At 37.6% G+C, this 9,015-nt stretch overlaps 1 protein-coding gene across 1 annotated transcript in view; it reads right to left on the minus strand.

Moving 5' to 3' along the window:
• Positions 1-8,215, minus strand: part of LOC135698672 (ras-specific guanine nucleotide-releasing factor 2-like) — a gene marked incomplete at its 3' end in the record, with an annotated part of 206,776 nt that extends 198,561 nt beyond the window's left edge. The window contains exon 1 of the mRNA XM_065218750.1: positions 7,491-8,215. The remainder of the gene's footprint in view (positions 1-7,490) is intronic.
• Positions 8,216-9,015: the final 800 nt, after the last annotated feature.

A 9,015-nucleotide genomic window follows, 5' to 3' on the forward strand; every position in this document is an offset into this window, starting at 1 on the left:
GAAAATAGTGGGCATGAGCGATCAGTTTTCCTCCGATGTCTTCATTGACTACTTAAAAAGTCAAAATGAAGACATCGCTATAAATGATGTTAAAGTAGTGAACATGTTTGAAAATCCACGCTTCACTTATAACAAGTTTAGTGTTGTAATTGAAGTCGATGTCGATACGTATAAATGTTTGTTATGTGCGAAAAAAGTAAATGTAGGGTTTGATCGGTGCTCGATAGTTCCCGCGATGAATGTGTTGAAATGCTTCAAATGTGGAAAATTTGGGCACAAGAGCATGGATTGCAAAAATTGTGATAGATGCTCTAGGTGCAGCCAACAACACAAAACGTCAGAGTGTACGTCAACTGTATTGAAATGTATTAATTGTTGGAAAACGAATAAAGAACGAAAAATGAACTTGGACGTCAACCATGCCGCATTTATCTCGGAATGTTTGCCCTATAAAAGACTTTTTGATCAGAAAAAAAGCAGCTTGCGTTTCAATAAATAGCAGCCAAGTTCCAGGAATGTGAATCAGTTCGATTTTTCATATTTGAATATTGCGGGGTTGTCAACAAACCACGTAGCATTACGTCAGATTGTTGAGGAAAAACGTCCTCTTTTAGTTTTATTATCTGAAACTCATATTGTAGAAACTGAAGCTTTTGATCAGTATGGTATTCCGGGATATATTGTTGCTGCTTGTTTATCACATTCTAGACACACTGGCGGTGTTGCTATTTATGTCAAAGAATCAGTTCAATTCAACCTTCGTACCAACGAAGTTATTGATGGCAACTGGTTCTTGGGCATTACAGTTGTACGTGGCATGAAGATGGGTAATTATGGTGTTTTGTATCATTCTCCCAGTTCTAGTGACCAGCGTTTTGTTGAAGTTTTAGAGAACTGGTTTGAGACATTCCTTGATTCTAGTAAATTAAATATATTGGCTGGTGATTTTAATATTAATTGGCGTGATAACCATAATTCGAATCATTTGAAGCGTTTAGCTGAGTTTTTTTTTTAATTTAAAGCAAACGGTAAATGAGTATACGCGTATTTCCAGGCACAGTACTTTAATTGACCACGTTTATTCCAATTTTGATTCCATTTGTTTAGTTACGGATACTGATTTGAAAATAACCGATCATGAGACTTTAGTGATTAATGTCTTAGACCATGTTAACGATAACGATAATTTTGTAAAATTGAAGTGCTGGAGGAAATATTCGATGCAAGCTGTTTCGAATCTTGTTGAGAGAAGCCTGGATTTTCCATTCGCGGCCGGTAACTTAGATGAATCTACAGCTGTTCTTAATAACGCTTTGAAAACGTGTACCAATCAACTAGTTGAGAAAAAGTTTGTTTCTTTGAAAAACTCGAACAGCTGGTACAATTTGGATCTTTTGCGTCTTAAACGGAAAAGGGACAAATGGTACAAAAAGTTTTGTAGATCTAATAATGACAATCACCTTATTAATGAATCATTACAAACTGGACATGTGCCACAAATTTGGAAGGAATCCTTAGTGGTCCCTATTCAAAAAGTTGCTGGAACGATTAAAGCCGAAGAGTTTCGTCCCATCAACATGTTGCACACATTAGAGAAAATTTTAGAACTTGTTGTTAAAGGCCAGCTGTTGGAGTATTTAAATAGTAATAGTTTGTTGATACCAGAACAATCGGGATATCAGGAAGGCCATTCTTGTGAAACCGCGTTGAATTTGATATTAGCGAAGTGGAAAAATTGGAGTGTAAAGATACGATTGTTGCTGTTTTTTTGGATCTTAAACGCACTTTTGAAACAATTTCTAGGCCCTTATTGTTAAGATCAATCAAGCGCTTTGGAATTACGAGTACTGCATATAAATGGTTTGAAAGCTATTTGTCTGACAGAACTCAACGGACTGTTTTTAATGATTCTGTCCCGTGGGGAATACCCTTGGAGTGCCCCAGGGAAGTGTATTAGGGCCCCTGTTATTTATTATGTATATTAATGACTTGCGACGTGTTTTACGATTTTGCGACATTAATCTTTTTGCAGATGATACTGTGTTATTCATTGCAGCTAAGGATTTAGATGATGCCGTTTTACACTTGAATGAAGATTTGCGTTCTCTAAGTAAATGGTTGGAGTATAAGCAGATAAAATTGAATACAAATAAAACTAAATTTATGGTAATTTCGCGGAATCGAGTAAATGAGAACGTCTCTGTTGTAATTGATGATAAGACTATTGATCACGTTCGGGAGATTAAATATCTTGGCATGATTATTGATGACACACTTAAGTTCAACTCTCACATTGACAATGTCATCAAGAAAATTGCCAAGAAGTATGGAATTCTATGTCGATTGAAAAACGATTTAACTATTGCCAGTAAAATACAGCTATACAAATCAATCATCTCTCTTCTTCTTGACTTTTGCCCTTCCATTTTATTTCTGGCCAATGCAACACAAATATCGAGATTACAGCGCTTGCAGAATAAAATAATGCGCTTGATATTGAGATGTAATAGATTCACTTCCTCAACTTTGATGTTAGACGCATTACAATGGTTGTCGGTGAAGCAAAGACTTGTATATTTGACTATGGTGTTCATTTTTAAAGTAGTTAGCGGTTTGTTGCCTCGATATTTGTGTGATCGAATTGAAAGAGGAAGTGACTTTCATAGATATAATACTAGAAACGCGGTTGAAATAAGAACACCACATTTCTTGACTTGTGCTTCACAAAATTCATTATATTATAAAGGAATAAATGTTTTCAATTCGATGCCTAGTCATATCAAACGTTTAGCAACACTTACAGAATTTAAAAGACACTGCATTTCACACGTTAAAACTGTCTTTTGAACAGTTATCCAGTGATTTTTTTATGAATTGACAAATTATGTATCTTGACGAAGTTATCTCTAACGAATTATTTTATATGGATAGCTGTCGTAACGACTTTTTAATAATTATTGTAGCACTGCAAAAACTATTTCTGTGCACCACGAGGGTGATGATGGATTTTTAATATTTGATTTAATAGTAGATTAATTAAAAAAAAAGTAGTCTACAAAGGTTTGAGCCTCGCGCGCGTATTACGGATCAGTGTTGGAAAAGCTCGCGATATTTCACGAAGTTCACCAAGGGAAAAGTTCGCGAGTCATAGTGAGTTTTCGCGAACTTTTCCATCACTGTTACGGATATAGAGGTTGACTGAATTTAACATTTGATGAAAAAAAAATGCAATTTTGAAGCTTATTTGATAGATACCTTGAGTTAGTAGTATGTTTTCTGGCAAATGTTAGGGATTCGTGAGCATTCCTGACATTGCTGAAAATTATGATAGCATCAGATTGTGGGGTTGCTAGTGTATGAGGATGCTTTGTTGATTGTTCATTAACTCTTGATTGCTTGTAATACTTATGAATATTTTAGGTGGACAAAAAGGCGAACTAAGAGGTGGACGCCTGAGCTTTTCCACATTTATATCGCTGTGAAGCAACTGTAAACTCTAGAGGGAACTTATATCTGTAACTGAAACCAGTTCGATTTTGTTTGCCAACCTGGTTAAAATGTCATATTCAATTATCTTAAAGATAAATCGTCCAGCTCAAACCTTTGTAGGGGTCATCATCATCATCATCATCATCATCATCATCATCATCATCATCATCATCATCATCATCATCATCATTTATGGCCTTCTACAAGTCTAAATCATGGTCTACAGAACCCTCATAAAACCAAAATGGTTACTTGGGATATCAGCTAGGAAGCAGTGACATCAAAGATGAATACTAAGATGAAACTGTCGGAAGAAAAACTTTCTATTTTAGTGTCTTCTTTCACGGTCCCTTTCATCGAATGAGAACCCCCCGTATTCAAGGTAATTTTTTGGTTTTGCTGCCCCCTCGGAAGAGATGAAATTTTGCGCTCATTTTTATCAAAACAATCACACCAAAATCAGAGGTGCCCCATTTTTTAATTACTCGATTAACAACTAATCGATTATTTTTTGTTCGCTGTGCTGCCATTTTTCCACGAATGAGAGTGCAGCACATGTTTGAAACGATCGGTGATGATCCTGTGGAGATGTTAATGCTTATATCGGCATGATCTAACCGATTATAAATAGTTTACTTTTCGGTTCGTTAATCGATTAAACGATTATTCGAATGAAAATCGGACATCACTAGATGAATGTGAAACGTCATTTCAAATATAAGGCCGTTCATAAATAATGATACAATTTGAAAGGGACCGGGCTAATCACAAATTACGTCTCCATGGTAACTGAAATAAACACGAGTGTTCACCGGTTGGTGACATTTCTACATTTTGGTGTGGAACTCATATTCACAGACACACAGACCTTGCAAAAGCTTCTCTAAAATGGACCCTACACGATTTCTATGATTGTCAATACATTCTATATTGAGGTCAATACATTGATATTGATAATATTGCTATAATCGCATCATCAATATTATTGTGGAGTTCGCTTAACGATGCCCCGTGTGCCTCCCAGGTTAGTCTGAAAACGTAAGCATTCATCAATGTGCGATCAAACGACAGGGGTACATATCTCACTTGCTATAAAAAAAATGTTTTTCGGAATTATGAAATCATTAGATGTTATAATTCTTAGTTATTACTTGTAAGTAACAAGAAGAGGTCGTGAAGTATGAGTTTGACACATAAAACCTTTCAATATTGCTTTCAGTGCATCATAATCAGCAATTTTACGATTCGTGAGCGCTCACTCTGAGTGAACGATCACGAATCATATGATCGCTTATTGTGACGCTCTGAAATCGAAAATGACAGGTTTTATGAGTCAAACACACACTTTACACCCTCTTTTTGTGACTTACAAGTACAACATATCATTATATCATCTAAGGATTTAATAATTCCGAAAAATATGTTTTATATCAAGTGAGTGGAAGCAACCCTGTCTGTAAACGTTCTGACGGCAATCGAATGTGCAGGAAGGCAGCATCAACACCTGCGTAGGATATCGCACCCATTCACAACACACATTGGCCGGGACCAACGGCTTTACTTCCCTTCCGAAGGAAGACGTGACCAGAGATTTTTATGCCTCAGAAAAATCCCACCGACCTCGACTGGGATTGAACCCAGACCCATTGGGATGAGAAAGTAGTCACGCTTACCACACCACCGGCGCCGGCTATGATTTAAAAATACTTTTCCTGAAAGAGTTTCAAAAGCTTGGACTTAAAAAGTTATCAAAACATGAAGACTTATGAATATCTGTAGATTGAGGCAACCCTACGTAGATAGTTAAAGGATGGTGGAAGGTGTTGGCATTTGTTTAAAGATCCTACAATTGAAAAAAAAACCGTTCCATCGGCTGTCTACATAGTATGCGGACAACCCCACTCTGCTAATACAGGATTTCAAATTTCTTAATTATTTCTTTTTAATCTATTAATGGAGGAACTGACCCCTCAGATATTCTTATAGACACTTATGGATGGACCATATATCATAAGCTAGATCTTTAAGAAGGCTCTGATAATGACAATGCAAGCTGAATTTCCAGATACAAGTTTGTAGTTGCAGAACGTATATGAAAAACCTACTTAACAGCATGTATGCCTACCATATTTATGCCTAATGGGGTACAATCGATTCAGATGATGTTCAGTGTATAGTATGGAGTAGGACCGGTATCGTGACCGTTCTGTTATCTATTTTGTTGAGTTTTAACACCTGCAGCTTGCAATTGACAGGATGGGATTATGAATAACATAGGGACATATGGTGCGACCGTTTCATTTGTATGATTAACATTATATAAACCATATGACATATTAAATATTATTGTAATCATATTCATATAGCTCGTGGTTATTGGTACGGTATGTCCGCGCATCTTCCCACCCCTGTGGACCCAAGAATTGCTTCGTAGTTTAAATATTTTGAATTAAACTCGAATCATTTCTCAGAATTATCTTTGCGGCGCAGAAAATGCAGTTTGTCTGGCCATTTTGATGTTTGATATGCTGCAAACATCAATATTGACAATCTAAGTTATCTAAGTTAATCATTTTCCATGATGCTTCTCGTACTGGCTTCGTTTGTAGATAAGATTAGATTTGAAAAATATTGCAAATTTGTTGCTTCAGCGAAAAGATGCAAAATCAAAAGTTCTGAAAGGGTCTAGAATATATCATTTACGATAAATCAATGCAGAAAAAGTAAACTTAAAACAAAGTTTTAGAGATTATGTTATCATAAAACTTGATATAAAACATGAACCATTTGAGATAGAAAATTTGATTTTTCAGTAAATTTTTCTTCATATAAACAGTTCTAGAACCTTGTCATACATTCTGACGGTCTATTACAAATTCCTTTCGGTACTCCTAGATGAATGAGGAAGGAAAAACAGAAGAAGATGTTGTTATAAACACTCATGATACAGTAGAACAGTTGATCAGTGGGGTGATCGTATTGATTTTCATCGATCCTCATCCCTTATTTTCTTAAACTTTCCAGATAATTGCGAAGCTAAGGACGTGATCAGATAACCAGGATCGCTATTATAAAATTTTTAAAGTCAATAATTGTGTGTTACTAAAATCGGATTTATACTACAATACACTTCACTTCACAGTAGATAAAAATAGATAAACTAAATTCAAAGAGAGCATGTAGCACATGTAGCATAATATTCCACTACATTTTCCCATACATATAAGCTTATTAAAGTTCGTATCGCATGCAATGTAAATACGTCAATGATCCATTTTCACGCAACCACCCACTTACAAGGGCTGTAGTAGCTTCAAATAGCACTCGGATGGGACAACGAGTATCCCTCTCATCCTGTGCATCATCTGCAATGTCCACAGAGCTGCATCAAACGAGATTGCGCTTGTGCCTATTTTCGCATATGGTCAAGGACATCAACGAGTGTTCCGTTTTCCCGGCAGAAGATTCAACCTTCAAAACTGTTCCCAGCCAAGAGAAAGTAAGCAACTGAAATAGGTCAACCCCTTCAAACGACAACTGACAGAGGAAATTGGCTTGATTTGCAATCACTTTCAACAAAATGCCATGCACATAGCCAGAAAGCGCAAAATAAAGTTCCAAACACTAGTCCCTGCTGGGAGACCGATTTGATTAAGATTGACATTTTCTGTAACCCCCTCAGCGACGTGTTGCGTAGCTGGTTCCAGGAACATACAGCTCCCACAATCTCGATAACTCCTCTGGATTTTCCAATGGCGCCCTTGTTATTTTTAGCTACCATTCAAATTGGAAGCTCGTGATTATGCACCTTAGAAATTGTTTATCGTTTTTCGCTCTTGTTTGATATAGTTAAATTATTAAACCAGAACGTCTCAACAATTCAAACTCTCGATTCAAAATGCGTCAATTTGGTAATGTGACACCGCTTGAAAGCTTTTCCAGTTAAAAATAAAAAGCCTCTGCAATATACTTAAAACATACAAAATACAAAGAACACTTACATTTCTTTTCTCCGCAGCATTCAGATTTTTGTGGAAACTGGATATCCGAAGGAAATGTGAACCGTCGATAAAAATCACTTTTAATTACAATCGACAGGTGGTTTACGGATACCGCGTGCAGTACACACCAGCTCCTAGATAGTACCCACTAGTTGAATAGCCAACGAGCCATGGCAGAGGGTGTAAGACAAACAACTTTAATCTGCTGCAGAAGACGACCGACGGCGGGCGTCGCGTGGGAATATTCTCCCACCCGGGGATGCACGTTTGTACGTTCACAGCCTCAGCACATCACCACTGCTACTGCCACTGATGATGGCCATTATGATGGGATGAACGTTTCGAGGCTTCAAATAGGCGTTAGGCGGAATCTGCCTTCGCTAGCTCGTGGTAAATTTTTTTTCCGGTTTCCTGTGGATTTTTTGCGATGGGTTTATTTTTCACTAATGTATTTTTCATTCACTTCGATTGTATCCTTCCTCGACAGTAGAACCTTTCACCGTTTCACTACCTTTCAACAACACTATTTATAGATACACACACACTTTCCTCCTACTGCCTAGGTGAAATCCTGTGTGTTTTTGTCAGTGATGAAAAGAAGGAAAAAGTGATACAGCTTCACCGCCCTATTCCAGGTACCGAAAAGGAAAAAGGCTGGGGAAGGCAGTTGTAGCACATCACCAAAAAAAATTAAGATTTCCAACCAGTATATCCACGACCACGGTTTTCCGGACAGATGTTGCGTGTCGAGCGCGTCAAGGGTAGTCTTCGACTGAATCGGAAAATTTTCACTTTCCCTCGTTGTCCTGTTCGGACGAAATTTCCACCGCTTTTTCAGGTGCGAGCCCGGGAGAAGTCGCACGATGGGTGGCAGGGAAACAGCAAGAGAAAGAGAACCCAAATTTGATTCGAGAATCGGAGAGGCTTCGTTCACTTTGACCGCCATGAGAGTAGTTGTCCACGGTAACCCTGAGCCAAGCGGACCTTGATGGCGAAACCGAGAAAATCATAGCATAGATCAGTATTTTGAGTGCCGGCTGATCCTTCGCAATGCGAATTCGATTGACTCTGGCGTACGCCAAACAGCAGATGATTTTCGGTATCTGTTGATTTTCGCATACGCACTATAAGTCCATTTGTTTAATGCTGCGGTGTACTGGTTAATGGCATATGATTGTTATTGAGTACACAGCGGAGATAATTGGCTAAAGTGTCAATAAACTGATTTTCGACTAGAGGTTGCTACCGATAACGTTGGTAGATCACCTTATCGTGGTACGTTACGGGATGTAAGTTGTATCACCGTTTTCTAGTAATGACTACTTCAAACTAGGGGAACAGGATTTTTCAGTAATCAAAGAAACACATCTTAGTCCTTGTTACTTGTTATGCCTTGGTAATAGTTAGTGATAAGTCCTCGGATAGCCTGGACCGAGGATGATCTTGCAATAAGTTAGTCTTCATATATGTGATTTTTAATCTTCTATTTATTTTTTCTTCAGTTTGAAGTGGTGGAGATTAGGGT

This window comes from Ochlerotatus camptorhynchus, unplaced genomic scaffold (assembly GCF_037179485.1).
Source record: "Ochlerotatus camptorhynchus isolate MF236.1 unplaced genomic scaffold, CSIRO-AGI_Acam_v1.1 ptg000093l, whole genome shotgun sequence".
Taxonomy (NCBI): Eukaryota; Metazoa; Arthropoda; class Insecta; order Diptera; family Culicidae; genus Ochlerotatus; species Ochlerotatus camptorhynchus.